Source organism: Chlamydotis macqueenii, chromosome 3, assembly GCF_036417535.1.
Source record: "Chlamydotis macqueenii isolate bChlMac1 chromosome 3, bChlMac1.mat, whole genome shotgun sequence".
Classification (NCBI taxonomy): Eukaryota; Metazoa; Chordata; class Aves; order Otidiformes; family Otididae; genus Chlamydotis; species Chlamydotis macqueenii.
In genome coordinates, this window is record NC_141558.1 from 88,044,733 (window position 1) to 88,063,787 (window position 19,055).

At 40.8% G+C, this 19,055-nt stretch overlaps 1 protein-coding gene across 1 annotated transcript in view; it reads right to left on the bottom strand.

The window, feature by feature from the left end:
• Nucleotides 1–18,397, bottom strand: part of RASGRP3 (RAS guanyl releasing protein 3) — a 67,415-nt gene extending 49,018 nt beyond the window's left edge. The window contains exon 1 of the mRNA XM_086745181.1: nucleotides 18,244–18,397. The gene's annotated coding sequence lies outside the window, so the exon portion shown is untranslated. The remainder of the gene's footprint in view (nucleotides 1–18,243) is intronic.
• Between the last annotated feature and the right edge of the window lie 658 nt (nucleotides 18,398–19,055).

Below are 19,055 nucleotides of genomic sequence, written 5' to 3' on the forward strand. Positions count from 1 at the left end.
ATGAATGACTGCTTATCAATAAAGCGACAAAAATACGCCTCACCCTTAAGTCTTTTTACAAAAGGTCTAGGATGAAAATAGGAAAGCAATGGCAGTTCAGGAAAAAAAAAAACAAACAACAAAACAAAAACAGGGAAAATCACTTACTGTACTTGGTTCTGCAGAGGTATTCAACACAAACATCACCCTTCCTTGTCCAGCTGCCAAGTGCTAAAGCATGAAATGAGCAGCTGTTTCCTTCAGGCTGGGGCTGTGTGTCTTAACTAGTCACATGCCCCTCCTGATAAATCTCACTGCTGTGCCAGGAGGTCAGAATCTGAAGATCATTATTCCCCTTATTAGAAAATCCTTTTCATAACAGCAGCCTTTGCTAAAGCATTTGACTGGAACGTGGCGCTATGTGCTCCATAACTTCTTCTTTCTTTTTTTTTTTTTTTTTTTCCTAATGACTGACACCAAACAGTAGATAAGCTTTAATCGACAGTAGGGGCAGCACAAATGGAAAGTTAAACACGTCCCTGTTGATCGCTTCAGGTTTATATCTGACTTTCGAATTTGCTGTGTTTAAATTTAGGAATTTAAACCATCAGGAACAGGACAATTTAAAACACTGTGGTGGGTGTTCACAGCGTCTTTAAGACCAGGCAACTCCACAGATCATGCAAAATATATGAACAAACCCACTTTTGGGGATTAATTGTACTTAAGGGGCAACATCACTACCTTTCATTGTTGGATAGTAGAGTGATAAGTGCCTTATTAATACTGGAGATCATTCCAATTTTGGTATATTGCATTTTTACAGCATGGACAACGGGCCTGCACTGTGTCAGACATTGTCTAGTCAGACTGTGATATAGTCCTTTTGAGGTGGGGACCAGCCTAAACAGACAGAGCAAAATGGGAAACAAAAGCGTCCTTATCCCTGTGTTCCCAGATGTAGGACAACTGAAGGAGAAACACTGAGGTCAAGAAATAAACAGAGTCTGATGGAATCTTCCAGGGTGATATGTACTGAAATTCCACTAAGATTCTGCGCCTAATTCCCTTTAGCTTGGTCACGTATTTACAGGTATTTAGGTATTTAAGGGCAGAGGCAATGGGATTTTGAAGGTGAGACGCAAATCATCATTTTCTGAAATGCTTAATTCCTATCCTGCTTAAAGGATACACTATGCTGAAACTCCGGCAGTGCTTTAAATTGGAAAGACTGTCAAGACACCGGCAATTGCCATACCTCCCTATACCATGTGGTAATGGCATTTTATCGTTTGGTGAACAATGCAGTTCTTGCTAGATTGCACAGTCTCACTGGATTAGAAAGGGCATTACAGGGCATTTTTCTGAAATACAGCCTGCACTAATAGTACCACAGCTGAGATTTGAACAAGTTCAAGGAACTTCTCTCCGAGCTGGAGAGGTGCCTGTTAAAATTATTCCATTACAATAGCCTGTCTGCCTGGCACATTTGTCAGAAACTGATGAAAGCCTGCAAATCACTGAAGATGAGGGGCTGCAGCCAAAAAAGGGGTAACTAGGGTTGCTTCCTTTGACCTCACCCAGCTCTCTGTATTATATAAACCCACGCGTGGTTATGAAACCATGCAGCCACCGGTGCTGCCAGCGCAGCCCGGAGCAGACCTCCTGCTAATTCCCCATGCCTTTGCGGCTCTCCGGTTTTCTGGGTACCAAAGGGAAACCGTTGGGTTTCCTTGACCGGTTTTCATGGAAAACACCTCCCAGGTGACACGGCCTCCCATCACACGGCCGGTTAGAGGTCCTCGCCGGCCGCGTGGGAGGTGAAGGGGCCCCGGGCACCCACGGCCGGAGCCTTGGAGAGGGGCCTCCCGCCCCGCCAGCCTCCGCCCCGAACCCCCGGCCTTTCCCCGGTGACGCGGCAGGGTTTGGTGCCTTGTTTGTCCTCGCCTGCCTCTGCGCCCACACCCTGGTAACGTATGTAAACAACAAATAAGCGAGAGGGATGCATGGGTGGAAACTCTCGTCAGTTTATAGGCGGGGAGGCTCGCTCCTGGGTCCCCTCGCCCCAGGGAGGACGCGCCCGGGGCGGCAGCCTCCCTCCCCTCGTCGGCGACGGGGAAGAGCCGCTGGGCGCGTCGGACCAGCCCTTAGGGCCCTCACAGAGGGCACCGCGACGCCCTCAGCGGCCGCATTTCTCAAAGACTTCGCCCTTTTCGGCCAGACGTTTCCAAGGGCGGCAGCCCCTGGATGTTAGCCAGGGCTCGAGTTCCCAGCCGAGGCCGAAGGGGAGCCGGGGCCGGTGGGCCCACGGCGCTGGCCCGCCCGCCGTGAGCCCGACAGGCGCTGTGGGGAGGCCCCACAGCAGCCCCCAGCGGCCTGAGGTCCCCGCTGCAGCCGCCTCGGACCCTTCACCTCCCGAGGCCTGAGGTGTGGGCTGGTGCTTGAAAGGCTTGAACGTAGTATCATGGCAGGCCTCTCTTCTGCCTTGGTGTAAGTACGTGCAGCGCAAGGAGGAATGCAGGAATGCCTCTGGAATAGTAGGTTAACGGCTGGGCTAACAGCAGATGTTTGCTGCGGATGTGCAGCACCATTTTGTCTCTGTGTGCCATCAGGCTCAGAAACGTGTCAGGTTGCTGCTCTTGGCCAGCCTGGGAGGCTGCCTTGAGGAGGCCTCTCCAGGCTTCCTTGGGAACTTTCATCAGGCCTGTAAAGAGAGCGTCCCAGTGTGTAGGGCTTTGTGACTCTGGGGCCTTCCAAGGTGCTAAGGAGGCTTTAAAAGATGGTAGAGGAAACTGTAAAAACTATGCATTTAAAAAGGAGAAATAAGCCCATGAGGAAAGAGTTCATTTAAGTTCTGGACACTGGTGAGATGATAATTTCAAAGAGGCAGTGAGAGCTGCCCCTGCAGAACTGAGTTGGAAGCTCCTGCAGACCCTCTCCACAGATGGCTGGTCACAGAGCTAGGTGTGAAATACCAGACCTCCCTCAGAGAAAGGAGAAAGCACTCGCTGTACTTTAGGGCATGGCACATGGACCAAATGAGTTACCTTTGATAAATGCCATTTCATTTTCCCTAAATGGCTTTTTCATTTGAGGTCAAGGGTAACAGAACTTCATATGCAGCTTGAAAATGAATCCTAAATTTCTTTGGCAACTTTGTTACAAAATAACTTCCTGCTGAAGAAAACATGATTGAAATAGTTCAACAATAGTCTAACAGTTCACAAATGCCATTAATATTACTTTGCCCATTTCTTTGATTATGCAATATCAATCACACTCTTCTACATTTATTAAGACCCTTTGATATAATTGATTAAATACTGGTAGTACCTGCGCCATATAAAATAGCACACAGAACAGAGTTGTCACTCTGCACTGAATAGCTGCCTATTTTTATTTGGTAGTCATACTCCAGATAGGAACATAATTTGATGATAATGACTGAATAGCAATATTCCACAAACAACTTGGGATACACTCCCTAAAAACAAAAGGAGCCTTTGTATTTTCTGAAATTAGTAGACAAAAAAAGTGAAAAATGCCATAAACTGTGATTGTGGTTATGTGGGTAAAAGTTTATCAGTTCCTCATGCTAGATGGATAGATATAAGTCATCATGAAACAGAAGGAGAAAAAATTTGAGTATAATTCCTGAAAATGAAAGTCTTAAAAATTTGTGGAGGGTTTCTTTTTTTCCCTTTTTTCTTCTTTCCTTTTTTGAAGAAATATCAACATACTAAAAAGATAAGGTACCTAATGCAGACACAATGAATATAACGTGTTTTCATATTTATCAGAGGGCATCTTCTGTATGACGAAAACTCCACTGTTTGTTACACAACAGTATATTAGGTTCTCTTTCCATTGAGAAAACAACTCAAGATTAGATTAAAAAGGGTACATTTTTCTCTGTGGACATTGATGCCTCAAATAAAACTTAAGAAATGAACATAGGTTTCTCAGACATGCTATGAGAAATACTGAACAGAAACAACAAAAAATGAGTACAGTTAGAACTTCATCATGATAGGGATGGGTGCATGTAAGGTTAAAATTTTAATGTCAAGTAGTATGGATACCTTTTAGAAAAGTCACAAAGAACTAAAGAACTAAATAGTTGCCCATTTTGGTTCAGTTTGAGAATCAGGAAGTTTGCTTTTATTGATGCTGGATAAATGGATCCAGAGCCTCTCCTTATTGTAGGAGAGGCTTTATTTCATGTCTTGTTTTTAACAATTGTTTCTCTTACCTTTTTTGTCTTGCTTATGTGTCATTTAATTAACTGTAGGTGCTTTCATTTATAAATTGATCACTGATCAATTCTGATCCACTGATCATTGATTCTCAGTGGATATAAATGTCAGGTTATACTAACTGCAAGTCCATGTTATTGTTTCCTAAATGGTTGCGCTACGATTTGACTGCAGCCTTTTAGAATATGTGGAATCCATAGCTAATAAACAGTGCCTGGTTTGCTGGTCTGCCTCACAGCCTCAGGCTATTATATAGCCTTCACTATCAGCAGAAGTGAATGAAAGCAGACCATGGAAGCCTTCACTGGACAGGATGTTTTATAAGTACCTAAGTGCAATTAAAAAGTCTGCTAAAAATAGTCCAACAGCTCTTACACTAAGCTGCCAGCTGAAGGGCATCTGAAGGACATAATGGAAAGGAAATTTTTCTGAAAATATTTTATATAAGTCAACTTTACATTACATTAAATCAGTTTTAAACATCTATAGGCTATGTTGTATCCCTAGCAATCTAAGTAAATTCCAAGTTCTTCAATATAATGCTCTAGGGGGCACAGGAGTACTGCAAATGCGCTGTGTACCTCCCCTTTAACACCCAAGGGTACACCCAATAGTCACCTTATGGCTAAGAAAGCAAGAGCTGAGAACATAAGGTATCATCAAATTAGGTCATCCTTAGGTACGACCCTTGGAATCAGCCCTTTCTTTATATCAGCAATTATATGTCGTAGGTGGAGCCTATAGCAGTGGCTGGAGTAAGGTTGCTGGTTGTTTTCCACTGGAAAAAAAATGCTTTTGAGTGATTGTAAGTATATGAGGATATAGTAATTTAAACTGAAATTGGGTATGCTCTGTACCTGCCTGAAATTTGGAGTTTCTGAATTAAGCTAAAATATCAGATAATTCTGTTCTCACAAATAATGGGGGAAAAATTGTTGAGCTCTGTTGAACCTTTCTTCCAAGTGTGGCATTGAAAAACAATAGCACTTCTAGTCTCTGAAGTACAGACCTGCCTTTTGACAGATCAGTTGCATCTTGGCAGGCAGTGGGGGATTTTTTGTTGACCTAGTAAACATTCAGCCCAGTTGAAAGCTTCTGACTGTTGTTTTCACTTGCTCAGTGGAGACTTGGGTGTTTGTTACAGTGGCTGCTGAATTCTCTGGGGATTAAGTCACTCTGCCAGAGGTCCATGCCCACAGAGATTCTGATGCCGTGTTCCAGAGGGGCTCCTACCCGTCCTCCTGGCCATCTTCCCATCACTTTTGGATGGCTCTTAGTTTTCTCCTAAGCAGCTAGTCTGCACAGTGGAAAATGCAGAAGCGGTATGCCTGGAATGGAGGGGAACATGGAGAAGGAGTTACTGGAGTTAGGAGGAGGGAAGTGCAGTGAAGGTGCTACGGTGCAGAAGAGGTGGATAGGAGAGATAGAATGGAATAGAATGGAATACTTCAGTTGGAAGGGATCTACAACGCTCATCTAGTCCAACTCTGAAGTGCAGACATAAAAGATTAAAGGAGAGGATCCATGAGGTAGAGGTGGAAGGATGAAGTTTGACGATAAGGGTGGGTTGTATAAGAGTGGTCAGAATAGCATGACCAAACGACTTAAGGCAACCTTTTCACTCATATACATTAGTAGTGGTTCCCCTCTCTTTTTCCTTCTTTCCTCTTGATGACCAGCTTAGAATCTGTGCTCTGATTTGTGGAAGTGCTGTGCACTCACAGCTGTAAGTTAATGGTAATTGTACCCTAACTCATGTAATATTTTCTCTGAAGAAGTATAGGGAGATACTAGAATTTAGGGAATCCAAATTTGGCATGAAAAATAGAGGACAGTCTTAATTTTTCTATACCTTTGGTCCTCAGATGTAGAAAGAGGATGACAATGACTAATGGGGTGAATAAGGTGATTTTTTTTGAATGCATGCAACATTTCACAAGAAACCTCAAATCTACTTAAACAAAAAACAAAGCCACAAAACCAACTATCCTCCTCCCTTATTCCCTTTCTCTCAAAGCCCACAGTATTCCTAGAGAAGCTGGCAATGTATAGTTCCTTCCTTATATCAACACACATAAGAAATTTTAGTTATTAAAATAGTTACTATTATTGTAAGACTACAATGGTTTTATTTCCAGTTCATTTTAGTTGGTTCTGTTTCACAGAGAAAGGTCATAATTCTTTTTTTTTTTCTACTTGTCTTGTTGCAGGACATGTTTGTAAGTGGAAACACCTTCTTCAAAGTCTGCAGCATAAATTGAGCACTAACTGGCTGTTGCAGTGAAGTGGCTGGAGTGGAAAGTAAGGTTTTTTTAAAGTAATACTAAGACTGTCATTATATTAAGACCCTCAGTATTATTTAATTATTTTAGGTGATGTGTGGGTGAGACAATAAATTTGTCTTCTATCCAGTGTATTGTCTTCAAACATAGAATTACATCAAAAACCTCTCTTGACGTTCAGTCAAGGTGCTTCAGTAGGCCAGGATAAGGAATTCCTTATATCTTAAAAAGCACCAAGTGACCAATAGTATGCAGCGTGAGGCACTTTGGTTTCAAGTTGCTCAGTGCTTTCTGCAACTTTTTCTTGTTTAATAGATTCTTAGTTGTTTGATGACGAGATTGCATGCTGCCTGTGAGTTTATCTACAATGCTTCTCATTCACTACTGCAACTTCCATTTTTACAAAAGCAGCAGGAGTTAATGAAATAGCTGATCCAAAGCAACTGATAGATGAATGTGTATGTATTTTTCACTTGTCAGTTACTGAAATTGAATTTGTTCCTCTTAGAAAGAATTTTTAGAAAAAAAATATCATAGAATCATAGAATGGATAGAGTTGAAAGGGACCTTCAAAGGTCATCTAGTCTAAGCCCCCTGCAAGGAGCAGGGACATCCCCAACTAGATCAGGTTGCTCAGAGCCCCATCCAACCTGGCCTTGAACGTTTCCAGGGATGGGGCCTCCACCATCTCTCTGGGCAACCTGTTCCAGTGTTCTACAACCCTCAGTGTAAAAATTTTTTTCCTAATATCCAATCTAAATCTACCTCCCTCTATTTTAAAACCATTACCCCTTGTCCTATCGCAACAGGCCCTACTGAACAGCCTCTCCCCATCTTTCTTGTAGGCCCCCTTGAGGTACTGGAAGACCGCTACAAGGTCTCCCTGGAGCCTCTCCTCCAGGCTGAGCAGCCCCAACTCTCTCAGCCTGTCCTCATAAGAGGGGTGCTCCAGCCCTTTTATCATCTTCGTGGCCCTCCTCTGGACCTTCTCCAACTGGTCCATCTCCTTCTTATGTTGGGGGCTCCAGAACTGGACACAGTACTCCAGGTGGGGTCTCATTTAGAAACAAATGATAAATTTTCTCTTGTAATCCTTAAAGTACAGAGGTGGACTCACAAATGTAAGTCGTTCCACACTGTGCATGCTAAAGGGTAGTGGAATTGTGTTTGCTATGGGATAGGGTGAAATTGTGCCATGCAGTCAAAGCGGGTAATAAGGACCCCTTCTGTAGTAATAAGAATATATTCATGATTGTTTAAAAAATAAAAAAAAATAAAGCAGCAAAAGCTCTTCACTGTCTATTACCAACTAAATTGAATAGCTATATTCCACAGGGTGGAATATATGGATATGCATATTCCACTAACAGTTTGAAGAGTGTGTTCCTGCCGTTCTAGACCTGGGTGCAGTAGCACTGCTAAGTACAAAACCAAATCTGTCATAAAGGGTGTTTTTTCCAGTTCTGAAAGTTGAAGATTTCTAAACAGACTGGAGCATTTAGAAGAGATTTGTTTTCTAGGTTGCTCCAGCCATCCTTGTTGTGGATGACCTGATGAACAAGGATGGGGCACTGCTGCAATGTTGACTGTACAGCAGCTGTAAGTTTTTGTTGTCTTTTCTGCATCTGGTAAGTTTCAGTTAATCATCAGTTCCTTTACCATTTAAAAATTTGCAGCAAGTATGTTTTTTTTCCACAATTGATGGAAGTGAATGCAAATGAACAAGAGTGTGACAGCAGCGCTTTTTTCAGAGCTCTTAATCCTCCTTCAGACATGAAGTGTAATGATAGTTGTACAAAAAATTTGCAATTTAGTGAACGTATGTTTTATAATGTATTTATTTCTGTTTTACAGAAAGTACCTGGCTTCCTGGGATTTTTGTATTTTACTTGTCTCTCCTATTCTACGTTCAATTACTTTCAGCTTTGGCTTATATAAATTTTCTCCAAGTATGCCTTTCATTCAAAACGTACATCAGAGAGAATGTTATCCTACCCCTTTTGTGTTATATGTAGTAAAAAATGTTTTTACTGTTTTATTAATTTTGCCACCACTGATGTCACAGTGGTTCTTGGTTTGGTAAGTCAGTCTCTTCTCAGTGAGGCAGATAAGCTAGTATTGAGTATCTGAGTATCAACCTGAAGCAATACCCAGAGCTGGAACAGACATCCCACTCTACAGCTTGACATAGTCCGTTTGCATTGACTGTACAAGTATAGCAGAAATGATGAAGTCTAGTAACAGACTCAGAAAAGAGCAAAAAGCAGACGTTTCCTTCCTCTCCTTAGAAAGAACCTGAACAATTTTTTTTTCTTTTAACAGTTTCTGTCAAAATACTAAAAAATAACGCACTGCTCCCTTGTAAACTATTATCACTATTATCTATCTATCACTATAAACTACTATCACTATTATAAATATTACAATGAAAATACAGACCTAACATATTGATTGTGTTTAAATCAAAGAATGCTGATTATCCTAGGAATGAATTGCAAAATATGGGGAAAGAGTCTCTCTATCATGCAACTTTGCTCTGTATAATTTCTACATCAGGACATGGAAATCTTCTTGGGTCATCCAGGAACAAGTACAGTGCAAACTGCTCTCATTCAAAAAGAACTTACTGTTCTGCATCAAAGCTTTCAATTTGCTCATTTGCTGAGATAGAGTGAACACAATGAATAGAGGTTTCATTATTTATTTATTTATTATTTCTAGATAAAAGCTAGAATCAAGTTCTCCCTTGAAGCCCCTGTATCTTTATTGATGTTAAAGGGTTATGTGAGTTAAGCACAAGAAAATGTAGTTCTTACTTTTAAATGCTTGGGTAATGGAGCCAAACTTTCTTTCAGAAACAGTAAAGAAATGTGTATCTAAGACCTTGACATTTGAATCTATTGTACGATCTGTGTTTTTCTGTTTCACTAGGACTATCCATTAGTGTGTCTGAGTTGATTCAAGATTTCTCTTTCTAGCTGAAGGAAGATAGATAAAATTTGATCTAATGTAAGCTTATAAAACTATTTTGACAAAAACACTTTTTTTCTTCTCAGTTGTGACCTCTGAGGTGTACCAGCTTCAGATATTTTTTTGTCTGCTTTTGTTGCTACACAAAATGCTTCTTAAATCAAAAATAAGAAACTTATAAGTCTTATATATCATGACTATTCTAGACTCATAATTCAATAGGCCAGATTCACATGTTTATTTTTAAGTGCAAACCAAAATTATACTAGTAACAATAGCATGCATTGTGGGAGAAGGTCCAGAGGAGGGCCACGAAGATGATAAAAGGGCTGGAGCACCTCTCTTATGAGGACAGGCTGAGAGAGTTGGGGCTGTTCAGCCTGGAGAAGAGGAGGCTCCGGGGAGACCTGATAGCAGCCTTCCAGTACCTCAAGGGGGCCTACAAGAAAGATGGGGAAAGGCTGTTTAGTAGGGCCTGTTGCAATAGGATGAGAGGTAATGGTTTTAAAATAGAGGGGGGTAGATTTAGATTAGAAATTAGGAAAAATTTTTTTACGATGCGAGTTATAGAACACTGGAACAGGTTGCCCAGAAAGGTGGTGGAGGCCCCATCCCTGGAAACGTTCAAGGCCAGGCTGGATGAGGCTCTGAGCAACCTGATCTAGTCAGGGATGTCCCTGCTCCTTGCAGGGGGGTTGGACTAGATGACCTTTGAAGGTCCCTTCCAACCCTAACCATTCTATGATTCTATGATTCTAAACTGTAGCTCTTCCAGCTTGTGCTTGCACTGTAAAATGAGGCACGGCTCACAAATGCTTAACCTACCAGAACTGGCAGGCAGGGTCTCTGCTAAGTCCAACGCACAGCGTGTTTATCAGGTTATGTTATTCAGCAATCTATTTAAGTTCTGCTACATTGCGTGCAAACATCTTGGGGTCCATGCTTCCAAACTTACTGTCAGATGAGTGAATTTGGATCCATCTATGCCTTATATGTACTCTATGAAGTGCCCAGTACAAAGACAAGAGAGAGGCTATTGCTTCCACGCTCATTAGTTGTGAGGATATTTCCTTATTGTAGTCACAACACTTAATATTTTTGTGTGCCAGAGCTCCTTGGGGCCAAGGTCTCTGTATGCATAACGCTGCCGGATTTATTACACTTGTTTGAATCTGGGCCTTTCTCTGCTGCTAATGTTCCAGTTTCATGTCTCTTACTCATATGAGAATACTATATTGCTTTTTAATCTTATTTTTGTTTTTAATCTTACTTCTGTTTTTAATCTTGTTTTTAATTATTGCTTAAGATAGTTACTCACCCTCCTATTCTAATAGAATAGATGTGAATGAATAGAATAGAACTGTAATAGAATGATGTGCTGTTTCCAGAATTCCATACAGGCTGTGTTGCAGTATAAAACTACAGCATTATATGAAGGCAGTATGGAGATTCCTTGTCTTAAGAGAGAAAGAAGAGACTAGCCATAAGTGGGAGGAAGGACAAGCAGCTTGGAAGAAATCAGCATTAGTCCTCTCCCCTTCCTTTGCCTCTTCCCATTTCTGAAATTATAAAGAATACTTTGTAGTTCAATAGAGACTGAATGCTATTTCAGTTTTCCTTTTCCCTTTAGTAATGAACCAGCTGCTCTTTGAAGATTTATCTTTGTCTCCAGCCTCCCAAGATAATTGTGGTACGGTAATAATCCAAAATAACCATGAAACGCTATGTTGGAAAAATAGAGTATGTTAGGATATAAAGGATTCTGAGAATGCTGAGCTATCTAAACAGAGATGTCGGCACACATTAATTTTTGTTCTGACTAAAGTGACCTACAGCTTTATTACGTAAACTATCATGAATTAATTAGCAGGACATGCTAGACCTGTTAGCTTGACAGAACATTAAATTCTATCCCCAAATTGAGTTATTGTGCATATGGTTGGATCATCTTGGTAGAGCAGACTACTTACAGTGCTTTGTATCACACCATAACAGTCCTGTCTCTTTACTACGTTTGTGCTGTCTTGACCAAGTGGCATAACTTCTTTGCAATACCTGCATTTTCATAGTCCTGGAGGTGTATGGTCTTGCATTATAGAACCGTTACAACAGGGCTGTATTTCGCATTGTGCAGTTGCTTGAGTCCACACAGTCTGTTTGGGGACCACTGCGATAAACTGGTCTGCAAACACTACTAAATAGGTGGCTGAGAAGGGTCGTTTCAGAGATGATATCCAGTGCAGAAATGAGAGCAAATGGCTGAAATGAGTTTACGGAAGAGCTGAGGACTGAAACATGGTAGTATGCTTGCCATAGTCCCCTGCTGTCAAGAGCTGGGCAGGTTTCTCCTTCCCGTAGGGTACCTCTCTGCTTCCTGGGGAAGTACTGTGCTAAGTAACAAGGAGATTGCCAACCCTGAAACTCAATGCAAATAAGAAGATAAAGACAAGAATACTTCTCAAAGCCAACATTTATTTTTTTATGCTAACCCAAGACATGAAGATGCGTGTATGGCATCTTGGAGGAGTCTTTAGTTAGTGTCTCCTGTTGTATTTTTGATTAAATTTTGCTATGAACAAGCATTGGTAATACTATGTCATATGGTGGAGTTTTGCTGTATTCTAGGTGTTCTATGAATACAGCCACCTGGGACGTATATAAACTTCAGTGTTTTTAGGCTCTTAGTTGCATAAAGCACTGGCCATCACGTTTCCCCTAGCTGTGTTTTCTACGAAGCCCTGGAGGCTGTACATTCCAACTCCTCTGTTCTGCTGCAATGTGGGAGATCCTTAGTAGTCAAAGGATCTTTGAATCCTAGGAACAGAATATTAATTGTGGGCAAGGTAGACTTGTACTCAAAGACAGTCTTTCTTGTTCCCCCTCCCTTCGTTTTTTGTTATGACCTTATGTTGTATCTCTCCATAGCACTGTCCTGCTGTTGTGTATGTTCATGTGATATAAATCCACTGTTACCGATCCTTGTAAAGGAGGCCCCAAGTCAAATCGCCCACTTTTTCTCTTGTCTTTTGTTCAAATAATAAGTCTTTTTAAACTGCCTATGTATGTTCAAGTGGTGATAAGAGATTTTATAATTTCACTTTTGCTGTATGTCTCTGGTTAACACTTCTGTGTCTCATCTGCTCCTGAACAGTGGCTCCTTATTTTGTACCACCCTTTGCACATGCTTTGTGGGAAATGAGAGGACCAAAGGCAAAAAATGTAGCTGCACTTTGGCATGAAGATTGACTTGTAAAACAGCTTTGTCATTCATCCTTTCTTGTACAACAGTACTTCTCTAGTTCGCTAGAAGAGTAGGAAAGCAACCAAAGTAAAGTTAATGGCTTTTCCTGATGGCATGTAGACTTCTGGGAGAAACAGTCCATTCCATACACACATTGACCCTCACCCTTGTGCAATAAGTTAGTACGAAGCCTGTTAAATGTTTATTTCCTGTTTGAGCTAAGAGATTTGTGTCAACTTGAACAATTCTCACTGTAGTGAGTTGCTGTATGTAGAACATCATGATCTTCCCCTTAAACTTTTTATCCTGAACATACTATATCCATATGCTCTGTTGTAAGCAGGCAAGCTTTTGGGTTTCAGACAAGAGGAATGGTAAAATTAGCATACTGTGTTTGAAGTCAGACTAGATGATCTAATCACTCTGCCCTAGCTTTAAAATTTATCAGCCTGTTGAAATAATTTTGCTTTAAATCAATGGGGCTACTCATATGCTTAAATTTAAGCACCTGTATAAACATTTGCACGAGTCAGGATATTATTCAGCACATAGTTATAAGCTGAGTTTTTTAGATATTATCAAAGAAATTATTTTTTAGCAGTGACATTTCAGTTGTAAGTGTTGAGTAGCTGCTTCTTTTTGTAGAACTATTTTGATGCTGTCCAATATTGAACTTTGATTTCTGAATGTGTTTTAGCTGGGTTTCTTTTTATGTTCCCTCTCCCTTAGTTCTGCTTTTTGAGTAAGACTACTGTAGACTATGCATGTGTTCTCAAAATATCTTGCTTTGACTGCCCCAAACAGACACACTGGTACTTCTAAGTCTCTGCTCTTTTTTTTACTCTAATGTTAGTGGGCTTGATTGTGACTTGGAGCACAAAGCTCCCTTGTAAGAGTGTCTGGTATAGTGGAATAGGAGCTTAGGGAGAAATTAAGATACTTAATACACTGGAGCAATTGCATGAGGAATAATAAATCCTGAGTTAGCTTTGCATGAAAGCATGTAATGGTTTGTCTGTTTTCTGAAGTGCATTATTTTTTAAGTCATGTGATTTTTCTTTAAGTCAGCCAGCTTTCGTGGAACCAGAAACTCGTCTGTCCACACAGTGGTGACAGTTGACTGAAGTATTTATTTGACAACCCTAGACTTCTTTATATCTCCTGGCAAAATAATGGCAGGGTAGAAAGCATGGGAACCTCCGCTTCATAGAATCATAGAACGTTTTGGGCTGGAAAGGACCTTTAAAGGCCATCTTGTCCAACCCCCCTGCAGAGAGCAGGGACATCTTCAACCAGATCAAATTGCTCAGAGGCCCGTCTGGCCTGACCTTCAATGTTTCTAGGGATGGGACATCCACCACCTCTCTGGGCAACCTGTTCCAGTGCTTCACCACCCTCACTGTAAAAAAAAAAGAATTCCTTATGTCTAGTCTAAATCTACCCTCTTTTAATTTAAAACCATTATCCCTTGTCCTATCGCTACAGGCCCTGTTAAAAAGTTTGTTCCCATCTTTCTTTCCCTATCAGAGCTTTAGCTTTCCCAACCTGATCCCTAGCTGCTTGGACAATTTCTCTATATTCCTTGCAGGCTACCTGTCCCTGCTTCCACCCTCTGTAGGCTTCCTTTTTGTGTTTGAGTTTGTCCAGGAGCTCCTTGTTCATCCATGCAGGCCTCCTGGCATTTTTGCCTGGCTTCCTCTTTGTTGGGAGGCATCACACATGAGCTTGGAGGAGGTGATCCTTGAATATTAACCAGCTTTCTTGGGCCCCTCTTCCCTCCAGGGCTTTGTTCCATGGTACTCTACCAAACAATTCTCTGAAGAGGTCAAAGTCTACTCTCCTGAAGTCCAGGGTATTGAGCTTGTTTTGTGTCCTCCCCACTGCCCTAAGGATCTTGAACTCCACTATTTCATGGTCACTGCAGCTAAGGCTGCCCTTGAGCTTCATGTTCCCCACCAGCCTCTCCTTGCTGGTGAGAACAAGGTCCACCATAGCACCCCCATAGCTCATTGGCACCTCTATAACTTTGAGAAGGAAGTTACCACCAGTGCATTCCAGGAACCTCCTGGATTGCTTGTGCCCTGGTCTGTTGTCCCTCCAAAGTCATCAGGGTGGTTGAAGTTCCCCATGAGGACCAGGGTTTGTGACTGTGAGGCTGCTCCTGTCTGTCTATAGAGGGCCTCATCCACTCGATCTTCTGGGTTGGGTGGCCTGTATCAGACCTCTACTATAGTGTTGCCTGTCCCTGCCCTCCCTTTAGTCCTGACCCATAAACTCTCGGTCGGCTCCTCATCCATCCCGAGGCAGAGGTCCATGCACTCCAGCTGGTCATTGACATAGAGGGCAACACCCCTGCCTTATCTCCCCTGCCTTCCCTTCCTGTATCCCTCCATTCCAACACTCCAGTTATAGGAGCCATCTCACCATGTCTCTGTGATGCCAGTAAGATCATAGCTCTGCAGGCATGCGCACATCCCTAACTCCTCTTGTTTATTCCCCATGCTGTATGTATTTGCATAGAGGCATTTAAGTTGGGCCCCCAATGAAGCTGGCTTACTGGCTTCTATATTCTATTCTCCTGTTTAATTTTCAGCTTGGAGTCCTAATAATTGTAACTCTGTTAGTACTTGTGAACACTCAACAGTGTTTATACATAAATAATCTCCTGCAGAGTAGTTAGACTCTAGCAGGTAGTAAGATTTTATAAGGTGCAGGGGTGTAGATTTCATTCTGAGGCCTTCTGGAATGATTGTATCTTCAGGAAACAACTCTCAGTTTGCAAACTCTGAACTCATGAACTTGTGAACTCTTGCAGTTCTGAAACAAATCTTTTTATGTGTGTGTGTTTTTTCCCCTAAAACTGCTACTTCTGCGATTATGTGACTATGTAAGGCAGTTTCCGTTTTTTAAACTAGGGTTACTAACTCTCACAGTTACAGAGCTTGAAAACCCTGGCCTTAAGTTCTTGAAGATAGAAAACCTAACAGTAATTTCTAAGTCGAGTTAACTTCCTAGTTGACTAACTAAAGGCAGTCTGACTTATTTGTAAACAGCATGGTATGTTTTGAGTACCACTAGCTGTACTACTGACACATTTTCCCTGATTCTGAGTTGCTTTGAACCTGTCCTAAAATGGTAGAAGGAGTAGAAGAAAGAGTGGGGTAGCTTCAAGCTCCTGTCGTGTTCCCCATATAGCATACTGTAAGAAAAGTAGCCAGCTGGGTAGCCAGTGGAGTAGGTTGTCCTTATCTTCAGAACAAAAAACTCTATTCTCAGTGGTGTGAGCAACTCCCGTGACTTCAGTGGGTTTGCATCTGTGGCTCTCATCAGAATTTGTGCTGTTAATTCTTCATTAAGGATATAAATTTTTTAAAAGTATTAATTAGGCAATTTCTGAGTATCATCTAGAATATATTTTCCAAAGATAAATGCAAAAGTGCCTCAGTACATTACTTTATCACCTCTTCCTACATAATTACATTGTAACTGGCTGATTTGCAAATTATCTTCTCTTTACAGTTAACCAATGGTCTTTGTTTTGCCACATTCATGCAGTGATACTGAGCTTTAAAATAATGCTGTGGTGAGTGTTGCACACCTGAATAAATCTGAATGATCCTGTGTTTGCTGTTCAGTTGTATTGCAATAGCTATGCAACTGACATGTCATGGAAATGGTTGCATTTGTGGGTTTTTTTTTTCCATTTGCAGCAGAAGTTGAAATGCTCTTTGCTTGGGTCAGTATTTTTCCACAGATTTGTATCCATTCCCTCCCTCCATCCTGTGAGTTTTACAAAAGCTTATCTAGTGTAATGGTGGTTACACAGTTTACTCTTACATTTTTAAATTAAAAGCCTTTTTTTTGGGGGGGGGGGGTTCTGCTCGGTCTTTGTGCAGGAGAATCAGTTACTGAAATTGAAAGCAAGGAATGTTACCTGAATGAGAGTATGCTATGCTAGTTACTCAAATTGCAGTCTGAAGAGCTTTCTCTTGCAAATATCTGCACAGGCTTCTATTTTTACTTCCATTACAGGTGGTTTATTTTTCATAAGACTAGGCTTATAACCTCTTTGAAATTAGAGTTACTATAAATAATTGAGTACTTTGAAATCAGACAAAGAAAAGCCTGATCCTTTTGATGAGGATTGACTAACATCTGCTTCTTTGGAATTGCTGCTTGGCACCTCCCTGGATCAGATTTTCAGCTGACTGCTGCTGTTTACAATTGTCCTATCGCAGCTTTTCACCTACATGGATGACATCCTGCCTTGCTATCTTCACAATAACAGACTCTAAACATAATAGCATCATGCGGGGATACAGTAGAATAACAACACATCACACTTCCTTTTTACTCACCAGCAACTTTTTACAATAAACCACTAATCCTAAGAAACATCTGAATAACAAGTGAATAATCTGAATGGCATATGCATAGAGGTAATGTGTTAACACAAGTGGGACTAATACAAAGGTTATTCCCATAGATCATTCCAAGAAGTTGAAAATAACATTATGAAATCCTGAATCTAGTGTTTTACAGCTTCTATCCTCCTGCCTTCAGAGCATTGCCTTTGTTAGAAGAGCAAAGGACATGTTGGAAATCGAAGAAATCAAACATAATCTTAAAGTAACTTTTCATTTTTCCTTCTTAAAATTCTGTCTTGTTGATGCTAATTCAGTGAATTAATATGGTCTGTACACTGGTATGTCCTAAAATAGAGCTTTTTACACATGGAGTCATGATAGTATAACTCTGTGTATACAATCTAAAAATAAGCAGATTAAAAATTTCCACTCACATTTTACTGTCAGTTTAAATTAGACCTCAGAATGGCAACTACTTGATACTGCAATGCAAACCCACAATGAATAAATGTATATCGATATCCATACATAGTATATTTTTATGCACATGCATGAACACGCACACAAATTACCTACCACAGTAAATTCTAAAACCATAGAAACTTTCAGGTGCTTTAATTTTGTCTAAGTTCCTACTTTCAAATGTACCTCATGGGCATCTGACTAAATTCTCACAAAATTTCAGTTATAAGTGATATTCATTTTGATATGTTTATGTATTCTAAATTAACACATCTTGTATAAATATATATATTACATAGACTTCTCCCTCCCTCTGTCTCTGAATCAAAATATTTAATTACACCAGCTCTGCATTAGGTTATTTTTCTTTAGACCATATATTTACCATCAACATTTCTCTTGTACTTAATTGCATATTATAAAATGAACATGACACAGGTGAGGAAAACAACAAAGTTATCTTATGGATATATGGTAAAGGCTTCTTTTGCTTAAAGAAAGTTCTGAAGAATCCATAACTGAATTAAATTTCTTTATCTAAAAATCAGACATCCTGCTAAACCTTAATATAAAAATTGGAACAGTTCATTTTTCCAAAGCTCATTCTGTTTTCATTTACCGATCTGGCCACATCTGAAAAGACAAGGAGAATGTAGCAAGCAGAAATGCCAGAAGGAGGCACTTACCTTAATTTGATAGGTATCTAACTTGCAGCACACTCCTTTTTTTAAAGAATTTTCTCACGGTGTTGAGATGCTGAGATTATTTGCTGCCCGGCAGTGTCCTGTGCATGACTCTCACAATCAGCAGCCCTGGCAGGGCCCTGGAGAGAGAAGCAGGATCGTGCTCTGTTCACTCCCAGCAGCTTCACTGAGGCTGGGGCTCTTTTGAGCTCAATTAGTTCTAGATTGTTTGGCTAAATGGCAGCCACACTTCCTTCTATTCTTTCCCAACTTAGTTTTCCTGCCTCCAGTGGTGCTTTTTCCTTTCTTTGGACTATAAATAGGCCTGCCACAACACAGTCTGTAACAGTAAGGAAGGCAGGAAATGCATTTAAACAAAGGAAAGATCTTAGGGGTTTTTTGCCCTCCCCCGCCATTATAAGTAAAAGATTTGATAAAGATTGCTCTGCAGACACAGTTCTCTTGCGTGAGGAAAGCACTTGTACAAAAACATGCTAGGATGTCATCTTTCGTACTCTACAAAAAGATGAGGAGGAATAGTCGCACTAGGGCTTTTGACCTTAGTCTCTTGAGTAATTACTACTCCCCTTAAGTGTTTAATTTTGATTAAATCTTTGAAATTGTTTGAGACTGGAGGGCTGGAACAAAGATTTTATTTGGCTTAGAAAAGAGGACAAAGATGGCTACCATATTTTAGGATGGCAAAATATGTGTTACAGGAGATGCAAATCTTGCATGCTTAAGAATGGTGTTTAAAGCCTGGGAATCATCATTTCATCTGGGTACTTTCTTCCTCAGTGGAACTTATGCTGCAG